Consider the following 23,129-nt stretch of genomic DNA (forward strand, 5'->3'; position numbering starts at 1 on the left):
GGGTCATTAAGCATGCACCAGAGATCTTTAAAGCCCCAGTCAGAACTCGAGTTATCAACCCGAGAATAGAAAAAAAGTATAAGGCTGCTCCTACTGATCCAGTATACATTAAAGGACCGCACCACTAGACTCCTTGGTAGTCTCTAATGCAAGGAAGAGAGCAAATTCCCAAACATCAGGTGACGTACCACCACCAGATAAGGAATCAAAACTCCTGGACGCCTCTGGCAAACCCACAGCGTCACAGGCAGCAAACATTTGGCGCATTGCTAATACCCAAGCGCTGTTAGCCAGGTATGACGGGGCACATTATGATGAGCTTGAGTCCATAATGCAGCACGTCCCCGACAGGTATAAAAACCGGGCCTATGAACTCATCCAAGAGGGTAAAACCATCACGAACACCTCCATTCGTTGTGCCCTAGATGTAGCAGATACCGTCTCAAGGGCAATAAACACCAGTGTCCTTTTGCGCAGGCATGCCGGGTTGCGCATCTCCGGTTTTAAACTCGAAATGCAGAGTTCTATACTCATTCAGCCTTTTGATGAGCAACACCTATTTGGCCCCAATGTGGACGTATCACTTGAGAAAATGAAAAAGGATACAGACACTGCCAAATCTATGGGAGACTTGTAGTTGCAAGCTCCCAGACGGTCCTTTCGTCGCTCATCCTTCAGAAGCACCCATAGAGGCTACTCCTCTGATAGCCCCTCCACCTCTTACAAGGCTCCCACCCAATCCACCTTTACTAGAGGTTACAAAAGGGGTAGTTACAGGGGGAACAGCAGCAAAGGCAGAGGCAAAAACAAACCACCCGCTCTGCCTCCACCCCCACCCCATGACTTCCCTCCACTTCCCCCAGACCATTCCACTCCAGTCGGGGGAAGACTCCACCAATTCCTCCCTGCCTGGGCAAACCACTGACAGGTGGGTGCACCAAATAATTCAATCAGGCTACTGTCTAGAACTAACATCTACCCCCCCCCCCCCCAACTATACCGCCCAAACACCGTCCAATGTCACAAGAACATCTGTTACTGCTAAAGCAGGAGGTAATCTCCCTCCTACAAAAAAGTTCAATAGAACCAGTTCCCCTGCACCAACAAAACAAGGGAGTTTACTCCCTCTATTTTCTCATACCAAAGAAGGCTGGATCTCAAAGGCCTATTTTAGACCTCTGACCCCTAAACCTATACATACTCAGAACACTTCTTGCTGAAGCCTCAGCACACGTGACAAATATACGTGCTTAAGTAAATACACACATGAAATATGAGTACATAAGAAATATTTTCCTTTTTTGAAAAAAACAGAGTACAATTTCTTCCTTGTCTTCTTTATTAAGACGAGTCCAGGTGAAGTGTCGAGATTACAGCCAACACGTGTTTCGTCGCATCGGGAATATGAACCCGCGACTTCCTCAAGGCTGTACAAATAAACAGAAAAAATGCCACCTCATACCGTGAAAGTACATACAGTAAATGCAATCCACAGTAATCAACATTTAGTTTGGCATCGTGATTCCAAACACAGTGAGTAATTGCGTGGTGGAAAGTTGTCTTTCCAAAAGATAGGAACCCATAAGGGGAATGATGAGCAAAAAGTCTTGGAAGCAAACCAAATATATGGAGAGAGAAAGGCCCGATCGTGAAACTACGTGGTTACTAAGTGAACTACTGATTGTGCTCATTATCGGTAACCATATCGCCGTCGTGGGATGTAAGTGCCATGTCATAGTTAAAAATAACGTGACTAAATAAATAACACCCAAAATACCGAGGTGAGTTGTTTACCTTTCTTGGTATTCGCGAAATCTGTTTACACAAGGGAATTAAAATAAAATGAAAAAACATCAGATATAGATCAAACCGTCGTCCCGGTGAGCAAGTTTACGTGCTAAAACGAGGTTGAACCTACTTTGATTGTGGTTGTAATTCCGGCCCACAAGGGGTTCTATATTCAGTTCGTGGAAACGAGGAATAACACGGAATCAACAGGGAGGCGTTCGTGTACAAACACTTCTCTATGGAGATGAAAAATAAAATGTCACGGTCCAGGTTTGTTGTGGCGTGTTTTTGATGATCCAAAGACACCACATTTCATCAATAAAACTCTAAGTCTCTGTTTGTCATCCCGTGTCTACTAATCCTAACGTCTCATCGTACATTAACTGCAAATTAAGCAAGACTAAAATACAAGCCATGGTCTATATATCGATAAGACCATACTGTCCCTGGTTTATTCAAGTACCATTATAAATATCACTCATATTCCTTTATAATGTCTTGAGATAAGTTCTTGACTGTGTCTGACAAACACTCGCAATGTCCCAAGTGGGGCATGTAAACAAACCAATTCGTGGAAACCGTGTATCGTTTCCAACAAACAAATCAGTCCTCGGGTCTCAGTAAGCGTATTCATCCTACCTGTCGTCTTTTTCAAATATCGTGCCCTCGTTCCTACACGAATCTTCTGAGTGCGAAAATTAGGTCCGCCGAGTGTGGCAACCCGTCCTCCGTGTGCTTGTGTCACGTGACAGGAAGCTAAACCGGGAATATATCCGGGTTTACGTGTTTAGCACGTTCGTCAAAAGACCGACAAGGTGAAAAGACTACACGTGAATATACCGTCTTCCATCCCACGAGTAGGGACCCATGCTGGTTACTATTGATCCCTACGTTCATATTTTTAGTCCGATTAGACATTGGTCGCTGTCATCAGTGATTGACACATAGGCTACTATGCGAATTCTATTATTAAATAAATTCCGATCCAATGAGGTGTCAGAGATCGTTATCCTTCAATTGGATCTCCGATATCACCGTAAATATGTTCCTCAAAAGATCTCTATTAACAATCTGAGAGGCCTGTTGTGGCCTGAAAATAGAGGGAATTCGAATCGTAATTGATCCTAGGGTCAATTAAGAACGTGATGTGTGCACGAGTAGGCTAATTTTGTGCCGGTTGGTGAGATTCCTTTAGTTAAGTGTCCTTCGGTCTCTCCACAGATAAGGTTAACAAATGGTTCAGTCAATGAGCAATCTAAGCTCTAACATGTTCAAAAAGATTCTATATTCACACATATATACAGTATACGCTGTAGGTATTAACAAATACCTGTGTTCGGAAATACACATACACAGCGAACATAAACATTCGGAGTCCTAGTTTGGTAGTGATTGGTCTAACCTTAGCGTGACAAAGTTAACATCGAATTGTTCCATGAGTATTTACAGTACATCATTCAGTTCTACGTAATATATATATATAAAAGACTGTTCAAGATTGGGGTAAAAAAAGGCGGTAACCTTGTGTGCCACATTCATTTCTCTCTCTCAAAACTTTAGTATACATAACAACACTGGTAGTATGCTCATGTGTCATGTTTAAGCTATTTTGTCTGAGTTGTCAGTTACGTCTATCTGCCCAGGAAGTAGTGGAGCTCATGGTCAATGTTCATCCCATGCTCAGTATTTCTCAATTTTAGAATCCAGAGTGCCTCCTTGCGTCTCAGTGTCAGTTCCCGATTACCACCACGGGGGTGTCTAGGTATGTGGTCAATGCCATAGTACTCGAAGCGTTTCATTGTCGTTTGTTTGGGGCAGATAGACATGTGAGCAGCTATAGGGTATCTCATATCCCCATTCTTAACCGCTCTCATGTGTTCTCCAATTCTTTCGCGTAGTGGTCTGATGGTGCTACCAATGTATTTCCGCCCACATTTGCACACAATAGCATAAATCGTGAATTTGGTGAGGCAAGTGATGTTGGTCTTGATTTTGTAAGTTCTGCCACCAGGGCCTCTAAATTCAGTGATTCTAGTGTGTGCCCATTTACAAGCCGCGCATTTGCCACAACCGGAAAAACCACATGAGTATGTGGTCAGCCAATTGTCTGTGTTCCTGGGTATGGGGTAGCTCGGGCTCAGAATATTCCTAAGTGAGAACCCCCTTTTAAAAGTTATGTCTGGTTTGTTGCTGATATAGTCGTTAAGTACTCTATCCGCCTTAAGTAAGTGCCAATGCTTCGCAAGGCTTCGTCTCAGAATCCCAGACCAGTCGTTGTAGTTGGTGATTAATCTTATCTTGTCATCCTTTTTGTTTGGTACCATTTTGTCTTTCAGAGTATCTACCCTAGTGACTGAGTCAATACTCCGTTCGGCCCTCCTCAGAACCTCCTGAGTGTACCCACGATTTTTAAATCTCTTTAGGGTGCTCCTTTTGTGTGTTTCAAAATCTGTGTCGGTGCTGCAGTTTCGTCTCACCCTGACAAGCTCTCCATATGGGATTGACCGAATCTGGTGTGGTGGATGTGAACTGGATGCATGGAGTACCGAATTGCACGATGTTGCTTTCCTAAATAATCTGCTCTGCAAGCATCCGTCCTCCACATAAAATTCTACATCTAGGAATGAAATTCTGTTCATGCTCTGTTCAGAGGTAAAGTGAATGTTTTGGTCATTGGCATTAAGATGTTCTATGAATCCGGTGAGTCGTGTTTGAGACCCCGTCCAAATCATAAAACAATCGTCAATATACCTTCCCCAGTATAATATTGAGTCATTCCAGTTAGTGCCCAGTGGGCCCCAGATCATCATCGCTTCGAACCATCCCATGAAGAGATTGGCATACGAAGGTGAAAATCTGGAGCCCATAGCAACACCCTGCTTCTGTCTGTACCAGTCACCCTGAAATAGGAAAACGTTGTTGTCTAACAGCAATGTCACCATTTCCATAAGCATTTCAGTGTGTTCCCAAGTGGTAGCTGATCTGTTGTATAGCATTCTTCTTACCGCCATCATCCCTGCCTCTCTCTTAATGCTGGTATACAGCGCTGTGACATCTAAAGTTACCATGATCATCCCATCTTCCCAGGTGAAATCAGCTAAAGTACTTAGCATGTGTTTTGTATCCCTAATGTACGAGGGGAGGTTGACCACCATGGGTTTCAGAAATGTGTCAACATATTCTGAGATTCTTTCTGTCGGGCCTCCAATGCCCGATGTAATAGGTCTGCCAGGGGGAAATGGACAAGTCTCATGGATTTTGGGTAAAGTGTATAGGCACGGGAACCTTGGTCTATCCACTTTCAAGAATATCAGTTCGTCATCATCAATTAGACCTAGCCCATGCCAACGTCTAAGTTGCGTGTTTATGTAGTCTGTAAGACCCCAGATTGGATTCGTACTAAGTGGCTCATAGCATAAAGGGTCAGCGAGTTGAGATCTGATTTCTTTATTGTAATCTAGGCTACGCATAACCACCATGTAACCCCCTTTGTCAGCCTCACGAATAGTTAAGTCACAGTTGTTGCTCAGGTCTTTTAGTGCCTTGCGTTCCTCTCTCGTTAGGTTGTCTTGTTTTAGGCGAGTGACCGTTTTTCTATCCTCATGTTTATCTAGGTCTGCTAATACCAGTCTGTGGAATATGTCAACATTATTGCCAGCGGTCAATGTGGGAGTCCATTTGGACTTCTCTCTAAGATTGCTAGAGATGTTACTATCTGTGGTGATGTTTAGATCTCTTAAAATAGCATCTGTTGTTGTCGCTTCGTCCTCGCATTCTGTTAGTGACAGGAGAAGTCTGGTGTCTATGATGTCTTGTATAGAGTTTTCACTGAGTGTAGACATGCCCAAATGTTTATTCACACGTTTATTAACAGTACTCGTAGATTCAAAATGTTTCTTAAGTTTAATGCGTCTACTCAGAACACTTCCACATGGTCACACTTCAGCAGGTCCTCCCTCAGATTTCCCAGGGCGACTTCCTTGCTACTCTAGATCTCAAGGACGCCTATTTCCATATTCCCATTCACAGCGCTCATCGAAAATATCTCCGATTCGTAGTGGACGGTCAGCACTATCAATTCAAAGTACTCCCATTCGGAGTCACCACAGCAACAAGAGTGTTTACCAAGTGCCTAGCGGTGGTGACAGCACACCTAAGAAGACAACACATCCATGTCTTCCCATATCTAGGCGACTGGCTCATAAAAGCCAGCTCATACAATCAGTGTGTATAACACACTCACGCCACTATTCAACAACTTCACGACCTGGGGTTCACAATAAACCAGACCAAGTCCCATCTGCAACCGTCCCACACACAATACCTCGGTGCCACAATAGACACCTCAAGGGCACTAGCCTATCCCAGTCCTGCCAGGATAGCACACATACAAGCTCTTCTCACCAGATTCCAACCGCAACACACTCTTTCAGCTTGAGTGTTCATGCAGCTCATAGGGATGATGGCCTCTTGCATATTCATAGTGCCTCATGCAAGACTCCAGATGCATCCTCTCCAAGAGTGCTTAGCACGCCAATGGAACCAGGCTCAAGGTCAGCTAACAGATCTGGTGTTGGTAGACGGTTGTACCCATCGCTCTCTGCAGTGGTGGAACACCAAGAACCTTTCCAAAGGGCGACCGTTCCTTGAGCCGGTTCCTTAAATAGTCACAACAGCGGACGCATCGCTCTCCGGCTGGGGAGCTCACTGACTTCATCACACCATGCAGGGCAGGTGGACACCTCAGCAAAAGTTACTCCACATCAACCACCTGGAGCTACTAGCCATATTCCTAGCCTTGAAAGCATTCAGGCAAAGCTGTCTTAGTCAGCACCAACAACATGACAGCCATGTATTATATACAAAAACAAGGCGGGACACACTCTGCATATGGAGGTGGGCTATACCTCAAATTTTTTCTCCTAGCCCAACATGTCCCAGAAGTCCAAACCACAATAGCCGATCTGTTGAGCCGTCAAACACAACAAATCCACGAGTGGGAACTTCTTTCACAAGTTCTTCAACCGTTTTTTCACATGTGGGGGCAACCACAGATAGACCTCTTCACCACCCACGAAAACGCCAAATGCCCAAACTTCGCCGCCAGGTATCCTCACCCATTGTCCAAAGGCAATGCGATACGGATGAACTGGTCAGGCAGATTTGCATACGCTTTTTCGTTTCTCCCACTCATTCCACTAGTGGTGCGCAAACTACAGCAACACTCCTTAACGCTCATCCTAGTTGCTCCAACTTGGGCCAGACAACCATGGTACACCACATTGCTGGAACTCTCCATAGTTCCGCACCAAAAATTACACCTCTCCACACCTCCTAACCCAGAACCATGGAGAGATACAACACCCAGATCTGGCTCCTGAAGTCCTAGAATTCGGTTACCTCAACCTTCCTCCTGACTGTATGATTTCATCAAAGAAGCTAGACGGCCTACCATTAGAGCATGCCATGCAGCCAAGTGGAAAAGATTTGTAATGTACTGCCATAACAACACTGATCCCCTAGATGTGTCTATCCAACACATCATAGGCTACTTACTACACCTCCAAAGATGCAACTTAGCTTACACGTCTATCAGACTGCATCCTGCTGCCATAGCAGCATATCTACAAAATAGACAACATCTATCACTTTTCAGAGTACCTACCATAAAGGCTTTTATGGAAGGACTCAAAAGAATAATTTCCCCCAGAGTATCACCTTCACCTGTGTGGTATTTAAACCTTGTTCTCACAAGGCTAATGGGGCCGCCATTTGAACCTCTACATAAATGTGTGAGCTACAATTCTTAACATGGAAAACTGCTTTCCTAGTAGCTATTACTTCTCTACGAAGAGTTGGTGAACTACAATCACCAACTTTTCAGGAACCTTTTCTGCAAATGCATAATAAGGTTGTTCTCCGTACTAATCCTAAATTCCTCTCAAGTCATTTCTCCCTTCCACCTCAATCTGTGGAGCTGCCTGTATCCTTCTCGCAGCCACAAACAGTCGCAGAAAGAGCTCTTCGCACCTTAGATGTCAAAAGAGCACTGCTGTACTACATAGAGAGAACACAACCTTTTCGCAACGCCAAACCACTGTGTCTTTCTCACCACCACACAACGGCAACCCCATATCAAAATCTGGGATAGCTAGGTGGATTGTCAAATGCATACAAATTTGTTACCATAAAGCAAAACGTACATTAGCTGTTCCTCCTAAAACCCACTCTACACGAAAGATAGGGGCTTCAATGGCATTTTTAGGGAACATTCCCTTAGACGATATCTGCAGAGCAGCTACATGGTCTACACCGCACACATTCACAAAACACTATTGTGTCGATGTGCAAACAAAACAACAAGCTAGTGTGGGCCAGGCTGTACTCACAACACTATTTCAAACTACTGCAACAGATACTGGTGGTCGCCGCTAGGAGGGGATACTGCTATACAATCTATGCATAGTGTGTAATCTGCAGCTCATATGCCTCGAACGGAATATGCTGCTTACCAGTATGCATCTGTTCTTGGCATGTAGAGCTGAAGATCTACACAGGCCCACCTGCCTCCCCGGCTACCATTATCTGTTCCAGTATTATCTTACTTAGATACACCATACATGGACATCCTTCCTGTTTCTTACAAAGCTCCATCATTTCCCTGCTGGCGAAAAACAATCTGAGGATGGAGCCGAAGTCCATGTGCACTATGATCCAAAGGAGGAGTCCCATACCTCGTGACTTCCAAAGACTTTCCGAGACAAAAACAAGTGCAAACATCCGGGCCCAACACCAGATGGCGATCTATGCATAGTGTGTAGATCTGCAGCTCTACATGCCAAGAACAGATGCATACTGGTAAGTAGCATATACCTTTTCAGAAAGTTGACTACTTGCTCATATTTTCTCATTACTTCTGTACCTTGTGCTCCTGTTTTAGCATCTCCAGGATATTCTTCCTTTGGCTAATCAACTGTAAAATTACATTCTGTCCATAAATCAGCAGGTACAACAATCTCAAACAGTCCATCTAAATCTTCCGACAATTCCTTCAAAACCTTTACAAATCTTTCCACTTGTCTGTACCATTCTGCAGGCTTTTCTCTCAATCTCGGAAAATCATTTGTAAATGACAATATATCCTGTCTAGACCATGGGACGTGTACATAACCTCCTCCTGGAATTTCTCTCATTGGACATTCTACTGCTACTGGTTCGTTTTCCTTTACTGGGAAAGCTAAAGCCATTTTATTAGTCATATCGTCTTTTTTCTTTGTCCACCTACTTCTCCATTTATCTACATCTCCCCATTTTCTCAATAACACAATTAATTCTTTTATCTGAGTTAACCGTCCTGAAGTATTCAAATGCTTTATCTTTTTCACTGAAATCTACTCTAAGGTTTCTGTAATCCTCTAACCTTTGCAAAATCTACCCCCAACCCAATTGCTGTTTCTTCCAATTTCTCGTGCAAATTTCTAGCTCTCCATGTATACTTTTGCACATGAACATTAATTCCTCATCTTGGTATGTCTTTAACCGGTCTGTACCAATAGTTCCTATAATCGGTTCTTCCATGTCCATTTTTAATTTCACTACATCTAAAGGTTGTGGTTCTGTATCTTTTTTTCTGCAAATTCCTGACCCAATCATTTAATTCTTCTGCCGTTGGCCCCACAGGGGTCATATTTAAATCTACCCTCTTTACACTTTTCTCTGGTGTTTCTGTTGCTGATTCAATTCCCATAAGAATTTCATTTATCGGACTGATTTATTGTCAAATCCATAGGTGGAGTTATTTCCCTAATCTCAGTATAAATGTTCTCTTGCACTTTTTGCATACTAGAATTTAAGGGAATCGTTAAGGAATGTTCATCTATCTTCTGATTTTCAAATACAGGCATCACTGGACCTATATTTACTGGCACAGTTACAGCTTCCACATTCTTTGTCAATTCTTTTATCATTTCGGCCAATTCTTTTGTTGTTTTTGCCAGTTCAGATGCATTGTGATTATCAGGTTCTACAGTCTGTGGTATTTTCTGTCTATTGAATGAATTATTTACTTCAGAAAATCGTTCTAGAATTTGATTTATCCCAGTTTCCATTGGCGGTGCATTTGGTGTCGCCACCGGAGAAACCTGTTGATATGGAGGGCGTCTTTTATTTAATATGTCCTCCAGCAACTCATCATCTGTATCACTGTCTCCATATCTACATCTTTCTGATATTATATGCTTCTTTTTCTCCGTACACTTTTTCCATGTTCTCTCCAACTGTTCTAGCAGGAAACATACCATCCATCATATTAGCGCCATCGTCTCATCCTGCCCTCATGATTCCAACCCCATATTCTTCCAGGAACAAAACAATCATCCCTTGTACCTCTGGCTCTTTCATACATCTCATCTTCCCATTCACCTAGGGCTTCAAACTGTGTCGATCTAGGTTCAAGCTTCATCATTTTATTCCTTAAATTTCGTTTTATAGCTGTGCTAAATGAACCAGTTTCTGGAAATGCCAATACTCCATTTTGAGTATATTTTGCCCAATTTTCCAACCAAATACAAGTATGATAACCATATTTTCTCATCCTATAAGATGCAGGTGTTTTTAGTGGAGGAAGTACTTCTCCTTCTCTTGTCACAATCTTTGTATCCTTCTTAAAGAAACTGTCTCTTGTTAATTATAATAAGCCATATTTCACAATTATTCGTCGAAACTATTCACACAACTCTTCTCCAAAATGCTTAACTATTCTGTCCTATCCCAGCGCCACTCACACTAACGCACCAATTAGAATGCTTCTCGTCTTTCCGCAACTGACGAATCTCAGCGTGACTCACACCTACGCACCAATCAAACTCTTCGTTTTTCCCGCAACTGACAAATCCCAGCGCGACTCTTGCTGACGTCAGCCCTACTCCTGCTTCTGCTGACCCCTCCTTTACAAACATTACTGGCACAATTTTACAACTCGTTTATTTTTTTTTTTTAATTGGTAAGTTACGATATACACATTTTCCATTGTCCATTTCGCTAAATAAAAGTGATAGTTTCCAATCATTCAAGAATTCTGTTTTTCCAGTAGGCAGCGCTTACCTCTCCCCTACCACATAATTTTTGTTTCGCCAATAAAGTAGCACTTCCCTCTACCTTACCCTTCTTTCAAGCAAGAAGTAAACCTGTTTCTCTGGAGATAAAACACATGTGGAGACTACACTGCTCCTGAGAATTAAGTCCAGAGTTTCACAAGAACACCTGTTGCTATTCCATTCAGCATTATTCACACATGAATTTCCCTATCCTAACACAATCCTGTGTTATCACCAGATTGAAATCGGACAATGCACAATTCTATGTGACTTCTCTCATCACACAATTCCACTTCCTAACTCCCAGAAGTTTCAATATTCCAACAACATATAACGTGACAGACTCAACATGGAGTGTTAAACATAAAGATTAATAATCAATCATCCGCTTAACTGACCTATAGAAACCATAACTCTGCTACCAAGAAAACTGATGCAGCACGGCCAATACAAACCCTTTACAAGTGTCACTTAATCCAGGAAAAACTCACACACCACTTCTTCATCGTGGGGCCCATAACACCGAAAAAACACATTCACTCAGTTTCTGAATAAGTGACAAGCTGACGAGCTGCAAGACAACACGGGGTACCTTATTACTATTATTTTCCTAAATAATATCTATATACATTTAAACTCTGGAGTTTCCTGGTCTAATCATTAAGGTACTCCGTTATTTTGGGTTGATGGACCAACTAGTAGGAATCAGTTGAAAGCGATTAAGTCCAGCTCAATCGCAATTAAACATTTAACCTTTTATAGATCTTTAATTTTAATAACCACAGACTCAGTTTGGGTTAGCATGAAATGTTATCTAGATTCTTTAAATAAATAGAATAAGTAAAATGTATTAGACAATTTATAATCATTAATTTAATAAGCGTTTCAAGTAAAGATTCAAAAGAAACAGAAAATACTCATTACCCTTGGCCTTAGGGCGATGATGAGAATGGTTCACCAGAACATGAACCGCAGATCATAGGATAGGTTCCCAAACTGACTGACTGTCCCTCTAACCTCCTCGGACGTATTCCCTCCCAGGATTCAATCTCTCGACGATCTCGTTCCTTTCTCCCATCAAAGTTTGAAGTTCAAAAATCTGTCAGTCTTTTCAGCATCCGGGAGATAAATCGTTTCAACAGACAGCGTGTCGTGTTGAATAGAAAAAGCAAGTGCCACCACGCCATCATAGGCACTAATTTTTATACACTTTTACTAACTTGCTATACCCAGAATTGAAACTTTTTAGGGGCTGTGATTGATTTTCATTGGTCCATTGAAGGGGTGGTGATGGTCACCTCATTGTCGTCCTTGCCTGAACCAGTTCTGTAAATTGCATATTCATCCATGTCCTCGTGACTTGTTAGGTTCCAGCAATTGTAACCACTTCTTTTATTAATAAATGGAATCATCTTCTGCAGTCAGAGTTGTTCATCCGTTACCAGGCTTTTGTACAGAAAGACTTGGCATCCACTCTTGTCCTAGGCCAGTGCGACCTTGACATCTCTCACTCCAGGCATAGGTCATCACTCGTGAATGTAACTTTCATTCTGTTCATGCACAGAGGCCATTCTGATCACACGTGATCATCCTCTCTCGGCAGTGGCCATTTTCTCAGCGAGGCCTAGCAGGCCCGAACGGAACTAATGTGAAAACAACATAGCAGAAATTAGACATCGAAAATAAGCCCTTCTGTTTACCACCCACCGTTCTAATGACCCGTGTTAGGTGTTACCTAGCGTAAGCAACATTGAAAGCCATTTTACTTACCATCTGCATTCTTTGCCACAATATTTAGCTACACAACAAATACATGCAATTTTACTTCTATTTTCTGCACGAAATACCAAGCTATATTAATTTAAGTTCACATCTGTAAGTAAGTTAGATTTTTGCATTTGCCAGTTACTTTTCCCGCGTGTAGTGTCTAAATAAAGGTGCATTGATTGATTAATACATTTATTCAAACATGTAGTAAATTAGGGTTATGAGGTCATTGACTTTGAAGGGGTATAAACATTTTTGTATTTTCCCCTGCTCCATCAGTACGACCCCACACGGACCACGAACCTAAGCTTTCTCCCTTGACAGACCGGCCGCCCCAGCGAGAGGACATAGATAGCCTGCATCCAGTCGACGGATCTAGGGTCGAGAAAGGACTTGTGCAGCTCCACACACTAGAGACTTACTCTGTTGGCGAACTCTGCAACTTTGGGTTTCCCGGGGTGGGCACAGATGGGGACATTGGTCACGTCATCCACCAACTCGTCCGGCTAGGTGGTTACACCTATGGTCGGAGAATCACCATCGATCTGACACATGTTCTTGTTGGTAATGTTGAGGGTTGGGACTTTTCTTTTTTTTCTTAGATTTTGGGAGGGGGAGAGTTAAGAGACTGGTGGATGCCTTACTTAGATATTCAACACAAGGATTCTCTGGCTGATGCCCATCTAACAGGACGAGCCTATCAGGATAGTCTGCTCTTACCAACTTCTGGGATGGAGCGTGGAGGCTGGCATAGGGGGTCTGAGAGCAGGAGGAAAGGGTTTCTTCTGGGCCGATGGTACTCACTATAGGCAGGAAACTTGGAAATATCTTACAGACCATCACTTTGACATAGTGGCGCTTCAGGAGACATCTCCGGAGGGCGGACGAATTGAGGCTTAAACACAAACAATACCCCCTTATCTATAGATCCTCAGCACACACTAAGCATCGTGGGGTTGCACCCCTATTCCACACCTCGACTAAATTCCAGCCAGTGGCCATCCAATCAGACAAGGAGGGGAGGATGGTCCTGGTTAAGGGTACACTGAAGGGCATACCGTGCACCTTTATTGCAGCTTATGTGCCCAGTGCTGGCCAGAAGGGCTTTCTAACTAACCTACTAGACAAAATAGATCAATTTGCGGATGGGCCAATGATCTTAATGGGTGATTTTAATCTCACCTGGCATCCAGACCTAGACAGCACCCACCCACACATCAGAAACTAACTCCTTCACTAGAGACTCTAGGCAAAGAATACACGACTCGGGCCTCTGTGACGCCTGACGTACCCTGTACCCCCAGACTAGAGACTATACATTTTACTCTCATGTATACCACACCTACTCTAGATTGGACTATATCTTTCTCAATCAAAGCTTACTGGGCACTCTTAGGGAGGCCAAGATTTTCCCCCTTTCCATCTCGGACCACTGTCCGGTATCGATCTGTTTACACTTTTGAAACTACTCCATATCTCCTATACCCAAGGGAACAAAATAGGCAAACATCTAGCCAGGCAATGAAAAGAGAAGCGCGAAAGGGAATACATCGGAGGAATACTGGATGGGATTAAAGGGCTAGTCCACAAAGATAAAGATAAGGCAGACATCTTCGTATCATTCTACAGGGCACTCTACACTGGGGAGACTCATAAGACAGAACTGCAGGATGGCTATCTCCAGGCTCTACGATTCCCTCGAGTTTCACAAGATACGAATGACACTTACGGCCCCCATAACTGCAGAGGAAGTGGGCACGACTATCGCGTCCCTTAAACTCCACGAGGCCCCTGGCCCTGACGGACTCACAGCCCACTTCTATAAAACCTTTGCGCCCGACCTCATACCTCACCTCACACGGCTTTTTAATCAAATGGCGGAGACTGGGGAGGTGACCTCCCCGATGACCGAGGCTGTTGTCACAATCATCCCTAAGACTGGGAAAAATGTACATCTGTGCGCCTCCAACCGCCCAATCGCTCTCTTAAATTTGGATGCAAAGCTATACTCTACTATTCTAGCAAACCGGATGCAGGACTTAATGCCAGATTTAATCCACCCCGATCAATCTGGCTTCATAAAAGGACGCCAGACTCACGATCATATTAGATGCACGATACATCTAATTGAAAGAGCCACCAAACTAGCCCCACCAGCACTGCTGGAATCTTCAGAGGCCGAGAAGGCCTTTGTGTGGAAGAGGAAAGCCTAATCCACCCGATCACTCACATATTTTGGCTCCGCAGACAAATTTATTCGCATGATTAAGGCCAGGTACACACAGCTCTAGGGTACAGGTCAATGGTGTGCAATCGGCCCCCTCCTTTCTTACGAGAGGCACTAGACCGGGGTGCCCTCTGTCATCCCTGTTGTTCGCTCTCAGTATTGAGCCGCTGGCAATGACCATTCGGGAAAACTTGGCGATCAAGGGGATACCCTTCGGGCGGGACACCCACAAAATATTGTTCTTTGCGGACGATGTGCTCCTAACACTCGCAGAACCGTCACACTCACCCCCGCACTGCAATTAGAGTTAGCCACATTTGAGGCAGTAGCTGGCTTCAAGGTTATTCTCGATAAATCATACATACTTAAACTAACAGTCCCAGCAGATGAGGCCCGCGATCTTCAATCCCAATCCTTATTACAATGGACCAATCACTCCCTTCAATACCTGGGGATTCAGCTGACACCACGCGTGGAAGGGCTCTACAAAGCCAACTTGCCAGCCGCTCTTCTCCAGCTTCAGAATGACCTTAAGCGATGGAAGCCCCTGTTTATTTCCTGGCTAGGCCGCATACATGCGGTCAAAATGACGCTGCTTCCCAAACTTTTATATCTCTTTCAGGCCCTGCCTATCGATTTGGATACAAACTTCTTACCTAAAATCAAATCCATGCTCACATGGTTCATATGGCAAGGAGGGAGGGCCCGATTATCTTTTCCATATGAAATGTCCTAGAGCGGAGGGGGGGAGTGGGGTTACCGGACGTAGGCCCAAATTATAAAGCCGCTCAATTGTGGTTAGTGGCGGAGTGGTTCAAAAAGGAGTCGGAGAAACACTGGCTCCATATGGACAGTGGCATTGCGGGGAGGACAATATGGGATCTAATCTGGAAGCCCAAGAAGGAGAGACCCGCGAACGCGTACATTAGCACCCCACACTTGCACCGTACTGAAAGTGTGGGATTATGTATCCGGAAATAATAGTTGGACCACATTCCCCTCCCCGTACATACAGATTCACTTTAACCCGGCCTTTCCACCGGTCCCTTTGACGCCTGGAGAGTCGTGGCTGCCTTATGCTAGACCACTTATTTCATAATCACAACATTCTTACCTTCGACATTTGCAGAAGGGAGTTCCACCTAAACCCAGAGGAATACTTCCACTACCTTCAACTTAGACACTGGGCACACACCCCCCACATACATGACGTGGCAACGAGAGAGGACAGGTTTTTGAAAATTATGTGAGGACCGTGGGATCCATGAAGGGGGTGATTTCCTTCCTTCACAACTATCTGCTCTCCTCCACATATTCGGCTCGACCCAGGTACATGTCCATGTGGGAGGGGGTGCTACACCGGGATATACAAGATAAGGAGTGGACGGCACTTTGGTCCGACATCACGAAATCCAATCACTCCCTGGAGCTTAGGGAAGCACACTTAAAAACTCTAATGGACTGGTACCTATACCCTGCTAAACTCAAACGCATCTTCCCGAACACATCAGATAGATGCTGGAGGGGCTGTGGATTACTTGGTGACTTTCAGCACATCTGGTGGGACTGCCCCACCATATGTCCCTTTTGGGAGGAAAACTTAGCACAAATCAAGACCATGTTGCGTTACCCCCATACCGACCACCATGGAGGGAGTCCTCTTAGGCATCCGTGATCCTTCCCTTGAACGCCAAACCAGAGCTAATAAAGCCATTATGTGGACTTGTATAGGTGTGGTGAAAGTAACAATCGCAGCCGCTTGGAAGAGAAAGGCAGCTCCCACCCTCTCATTATCGCGACTCTGGAAACTCCTTTGTCTAGAGAGAATGGCGGACATCTTCCACGACCATTTTAGGAGCTTTGAATATAAGTGGGGTCCATTGGTTGCCTTCCTTATGCGAGGTCTGCTGCTGGTAGTCTGCCCGCCGTCAGTTAGGGATATGCATCTCTTCCAATTCTAAAATATCCCGCACATGACCAGACTATGAACCTGCCTTAACATGTAGGGCCGCCACCACCCACCTTGTTGATGGGAAGGGGGAGGGTTATGGGGTTTTTGTTTCTTTTTAGATATTGTTTTTCATTTGGGGTACCTTCCCGGTTGGAAGGGTTGAGTGTAACCCTGTCACAGAAGAAGTTGGGTTGTGTGCTTGCACCCTTGAGAAGGGGATACGCTATGTCTAAATACTGTTAGCAACTGTACTTGGAACTATATCTTTTCTTTTTAGGTTGGCATAGATATGACTGAACATGCGTCTTCAACCCCGCTCCTTTACATGATACAATGGTTTGTATTTTGACACTACTATTGCTGTAATGTACGAAGTGTTTACGCAACAAAAATGCCAATAAACATACGTTTGACACAACGTCTGGGCCAACTCCAGCCTCATGGGATCTCTTGCATCTTTTGCTGTAAATGTTAAAATGTAAAACATACTGGTGCGTAATAAAGCAAGTTTTGGTAGAGGCAAATAATTGACAACAGGTTGGTTATTAATATGGGGACCCACTAATCGTAAACTTTATGTAGCATCAGTTAACATATATAGGTATAAAGACCTTTCCTGCCTTTAAAAAAAAAAAGCAGTGCTTCCAAAACCCGGTTTGTCATTTTACTCGCATGCCCTGTTTTTTCTTAGTGTCCTTGACAATCTGTGTCCACTGGAGCGCTTCGGTGTTTTGTTGAGACATTTAGGAGAGCTCTGCCACAGGGCCGGAGCGTCTTCCACACAGACCTCACTCCCTGTGTTGTGTTGGGTGTCCAGTTTAAGCTGCACAACCTTTTCAAAGCCAGTTTGCGTCACAGCTAAAATGCAAATCCTGACCAAGTGACACTGACTGCTGCCACCACCTTTTACACCGGCTCTTCAAAGCCCAGGAAGTTTGTTTGGACTGTTGGCGGTAGTGCTTGAAATTTAAATGTGGCTTGCCCTTTGTTGGGCCTAGCTGTCATCCAGTGTCCCTAAATGGGTTAAGTTCTAGATGTATACACCAAGAAGCTGAAGTTAGTGAGGACTTTACAAGGAGACAAAGTCTTCTTAACCGGAGAAACGTCTGATGACAGCTGTTTTTTGGTTGATCACCAGGCCTAGAAATTAATAGAAACCCTGCTTGCTGAGGCTTGGAAGAAACTTTACTATCTGTTCTGGAGAAGATTAAGTCCCTAACCGGGAAAATGTAGGTGCAAGGCCCAAGTGACTGAAACCTGTCTGACTGAAAAGGCGTTTGAACAAGATGAAAGACAATGTGGCTGGAAAGATCCCTGATGGGAAATTCATAAATGGCTTCATCTAAGCACATGAAGGCATTACTGTCACAGTGAAAATATTTAGTTAAACTGCAGGAAAATCAATAAAGCCATATTTAAATGTGCTTAACTAGATCTAGAAGATCATTTGTTGGGAGACTTCTTCCGTAGGTTACCTCAAGGAAGGCACTGGATGACCCATAAACCATGTTCTTTACCTACAGAGTGCCAGAAGCCATGCTGACTTACTTCTCAGTCTACAAAGCAAGTTTGATGCTGGATCTGAGGGAAGAGCTGTGTACTCTGAATTTCCTGTTTCTAGTTGCCCTAGAACCAAGGAGGCATGCGGCATTTTCAACATTCTTAAGCAAGAAAAATAGATGCTTAGATGTCTAGGCTGGTGTGCGCACTGGATTCATGCCCCACAGGAGCACTCTGTTAAATCTCCGAAGGATTTTTGGAATACTCCATATGACGGAGAAATGCCCAAGAGAGCAAGCAGCCCTTCTGTCTCTAGATGCTAGAATTGCATTTGATAGCAAGGAATGGAATTACCTCTTTGCTGTCCTGGACCGGTTAGATAAATATCCCAAATGTATAAGATGGGTTAAACTTCTTTATGAACAGCCATTAGCCAGAGTGCATGTTAACACCACTGTCTTGCGTGTTCACCCTACAGAGAGGCACTAGACAGGGATGCCCTCTGTCTCAATTTTGTTGTCGCTGGCCCTGGAGCCACTTGCAGCATGGGTACGGCAGGACCCATTGATCTGGGGGATACCGATAGGGGAAGAGTGAGAAGACTGAATATTGCTGCATGCAGATGATATCCTGCTATATGTGAGGAAATCGAGACCGTCAGTAGGCCGCATTCTGCAGATCTTTCATATATATGGGGAGTACTTGGGACAAGTTGGGAGAAGTAGCTGCTATACCCCTTGTCAGGGGAGGCGCCCACCCTGACATCCAGATGTGTAGTGCCTGTAGAAAAACACAGCTTTAAGTACCTTGGGATCCACATAACAAGGGATGCCCAAGAGTTCCATCGAAAGAATGTGGGCCAGCAGCTTGATAGCCTCATAGCAGATGCTAAGCATTGTCGCGAGCTGCCCCTGACGGGCCAGGCAGCAATGTACAAAATGATGGCTCTCCACAGCTTATTATATGCAATGCAAAACACGCCATATGAGGTGCCCCGCTCCTTTTTCCAACAAGTGAACTCTGAGCTCTGCGTGCTACTGTGGTGTGGATCGGCCACGCGCATAGCCATGGGTAAACTTCAAAGAGGGATTTATGACAGAGGTCTAGCAGTACCCGATATCCATAGTTACTACTGGGCAGCCCAGTTGGTAAATGTGAATGGATGGATGTTCGGGGACAGAACGGGTCCAGCATATAGGGTTGAAAGATTGGCCTTGGGAGTGAAAGGTCCACAGTCCATACTATACACCAAGCAATTAGGCCGGAACCTCCCAACTCCCACCAAAACAGTGGTCAAGGCATGGTCTGCAGCAACAAAATATTTGGGTTGGGAGAGTAAACTCACAGAGATGGCGCTTCTATGGGTGGGTGAACATTTGAAAGGAGTATGCAAACTGAGGGGCTTCGCCAGGTAGGAGTTATTGGAGCTGGAGATGCTGAGAGACGTATGGAGAGGATGGGCATACATTATGTTTACAAACCTACAGAAGGAATGTGAATTAGGGAAGGGGGAGTGGCTCAAATACATCCAATTAGGACATGCCCTGCGGGAATATATTAGGGAAGGAGAGACTCCCAAAACTGCCTCGCCATTTGAAGATAGGATATGGACAGAACATCTATAGGACAAAGCCATATCCTTACTGTACAACTAGATCATAACGCTCCAGACCCCCTGGGCATTCTAAGAATGGACTTGGAACAAGAAGTTGGCTCCCTGGAGGAAGAGGTATGGGTGGAGGTGATCCAGGGCCCGAGAGAAGTAGCAATACGTGCAAGATTCCGATTGATACAACAAAGTGTTACATAGGGTATACAATCGTAGGTCAGTGCTACACCAAATGGGACGTAGAGAAAATACATTGTGCCATAGGGGATGTGAGTCAAAGGGGACCTTCTACCATCTGATGTGGAAATGCCCAGTCCTGAAGACATATTGGCAGAAAAAAGCCAAGGTAATGGCTTAAGTGGTGGGCATGGAGGTTCCACTAGTACCAAAATGGTTCCTCCTGATGATTGCAGGAGAGGACGACTAGGCATGTAAAATAATGTCTAGCACGTGCAGCAGTGGTTGCAAAGCCGAATGTAGCAAAGAAATGGCAGACAACTGCCATTCTGACAGTGGAGGAATGAAAATGATCTGGACTGGTGATGGCAAGCGAAACTCACGATATATAAAAAGCAGAGGGTGCCCTAAAAAAAGGAGAGAACATTTGGGGTGCCTGGCAGACATATCGAGGCTTATAAGATAGACACTGAGATGTGACATGATTATTGCTAGGTAAGATTGATGTAGGTCATAACCTGTACAGTATTCAAAATGTGAAAATAGAAAATGTTGCAATATAATTGTTCCTTGTATGGACACATTTTCATACTAGTACCAATGAAGTTTTAAAAAAAAAGTAGGTTTCATAGCTGAGGTTGGCATGGACTTGGGCCTATTTGATCAAGTCGTATCCCAAGGCTTCATTCAGATATCAACGATGCTAGTTGGGTGACAGATATGAATTAACAAAGGCCATTGAAAATTAATCCAACTCAAACTTAATGGCAAAGGTTTGATGTTCTGGAGGCTACAGTCTTAAATTGGGGGGGGGACTAATGTTATGCTCTTATTTTTCATTTTTCGAAGCAAATGGTTCATTGCAAGTATGCAAGTATTCTATATACATATACCATGCAATACTGTTTAATCTTAAATGCATGTACCTATGTTATCACCTGTCCAAATGATGGACTGTATGAAGCTAGGGCGCAGTCGATGAAATGACATGGATAGCCGGAATGAACCTCTCGTACGGAAACATTGATTTTCAGGAGTAAGCACTAGCAATTGCTGGTAGCGTTTGTTTGGTTGTGTGATTAGTGTTTGGTAAATGTGTCTGACTTTGTGGGCACTCAGATCTCCCATCAGCAAGCTCCCCTCCAGTGGGTGAAACTCTGGCAAATCCACCAGGGATCGAATATGCGGTGTCAGTGCATGCCTGAGATGATGAGATCTATAAAATTGGCTGCGGTGGAGATGATAATCTGTTTGTAATTGTTGAAAGGACTTGAGCACCACATTATGTCCTCCAGAGTTGAGGACGCATCCTCCTAACTGTGCTATGCCATAGTTGTATTACCACTTTGCACGCTGGAGGTAGGTGATCTAAGTTTGTCTGACTGTACAGAAGGTCCAACAAAGTCTGGGAATTCATCACTCGTCTCTTGACTGCAAACGCCTCATCCGTCTGCGCACTATACCACCAATCATTAAAGTTGAGTAAGTGAGAGGCGGAGTAGTAAGCGTATGTCAGCCATGGCCATTCCCCCACAATAGGTGGACTGTGTGCAGGTCGGAAGTGACACCCTGGTGCCCTCCCCCTCCTCATAGGACTTGATTAAGGAGTGCATTGAGTTGCTGGGTCTACGATTGTGGGATGGCATAAGGGAAGTTTTGAAGTCTGTACAGCATTCGTGGCAGGGGGACCATATTTTAAATGGCAGATCGCCCGTGTAGTGATATGGGTAGAGACGACCACACCTTTATCTCATCTCGGAGATGTGATAACAATGGATGAATATTTTGTGACCAGGAGACGATTGGACATGGTGAGATGAATACCCCCAGGTATTGGGATACTCCCGTAGCATGGGTTAGTTGGGTCGCCCATGAACCCCTCCCCTGGTTTCTGCAGACAGGAAACAGCACCGACTTCGCCGGGTTGGTTCTGAGTCCAGTGGTTTACCCAAATAAACGGAGTATCTGCAAGATTCGTGGACCGGAAAACCTGGGGTCTGTAAGGAAAAACAAGATGTCATCTACATATAATGCAATCCTGTCGGATGTCTCCACGGACCAGTCGTATCCCCGCACCAGGGGGTCCCGCCTCACCCACTTCGTGAGGGCCTTGATCGCCAGAGCAAATAGTAGCTGGGAAAGTGGGCATCCCTATCTTGTGCCCAGATGGATTGGGAATCGATCTGAGTGTGCTCCTGCCACCCGTACTGAGGCGGAGTTATCTGTGTAAAGGAGATGAACATATGAAAGAAACCGTGGACGAAATTGAGGGCTCGTAGGAGAAGAAATAAGTAGTCCCAGCTAAGTGAGTCAAATGCCTTATCAATATCAGCTAGTAAGAGGGCTGCAGGGTGGCGGAGTTCTGTAGCCTTTGCAATGGCATTATGAACTCTCTTGATATTATGTTGCGTAGATCTGTGTGGCAAGAAGCCCACCTGATTCGGATGGACGAGCTTGTGGATATGTGCATGAAGACGGTTAGCGAGGACCTTGCACTGGAGTTTAGATTCAATATTCAGAAGGGGGATAGGGCGGTATGAGGAAGGTACCTCAGGTGGGCGCCCCGGCTTAAGGAACACCACAATTTCGTATGCCGCCAGTCCGGGGGGAGGATTCACTGTTCGAGGGCTTTTTGGAGCACCTTTAGGAGGTGTGTGCCTAAAAGGGCCATGTGAGATCATAAAAATTCACTCTGGAATCCATTGGGGCCCAGGGTGCAAACCCGACCATGCATTGACGAGTTCTTCTACCGTGATTGACTCTTTGAGTTTTCAGGGATATGGTCGGGCAGTGATTTTGGTGGTATATCACTTAGGAATTCACCCATTTGATCTTTGGATATAATTTCTTGTTTTGTGTACAGCGTTGAGGAATAAGATGCGAACGCCTGAGCAACCGAGCAAGGAGTAGTGCATAAGATCCCTTCTGTGTTTCACAGTGAAGGCACCGGGGTGGGCGGCTGCAGCGCTTGGCAGAGGCAGTGTAGCATCTACCTTGATTTGTCACTCCATTGAT

This window comes from Triturus cristatus, chromosome 8 (genome assembly GCF_964204655.1).
Source record: "Triturus cristatus chromosome 8, aTriCri1.1, whole genome shotgun sequence".
NCBI lineage: Eukaryota > Metazoa > Chordata > Amphibia > Caudata > Salamandridae > Triturus > Triturus cristatus.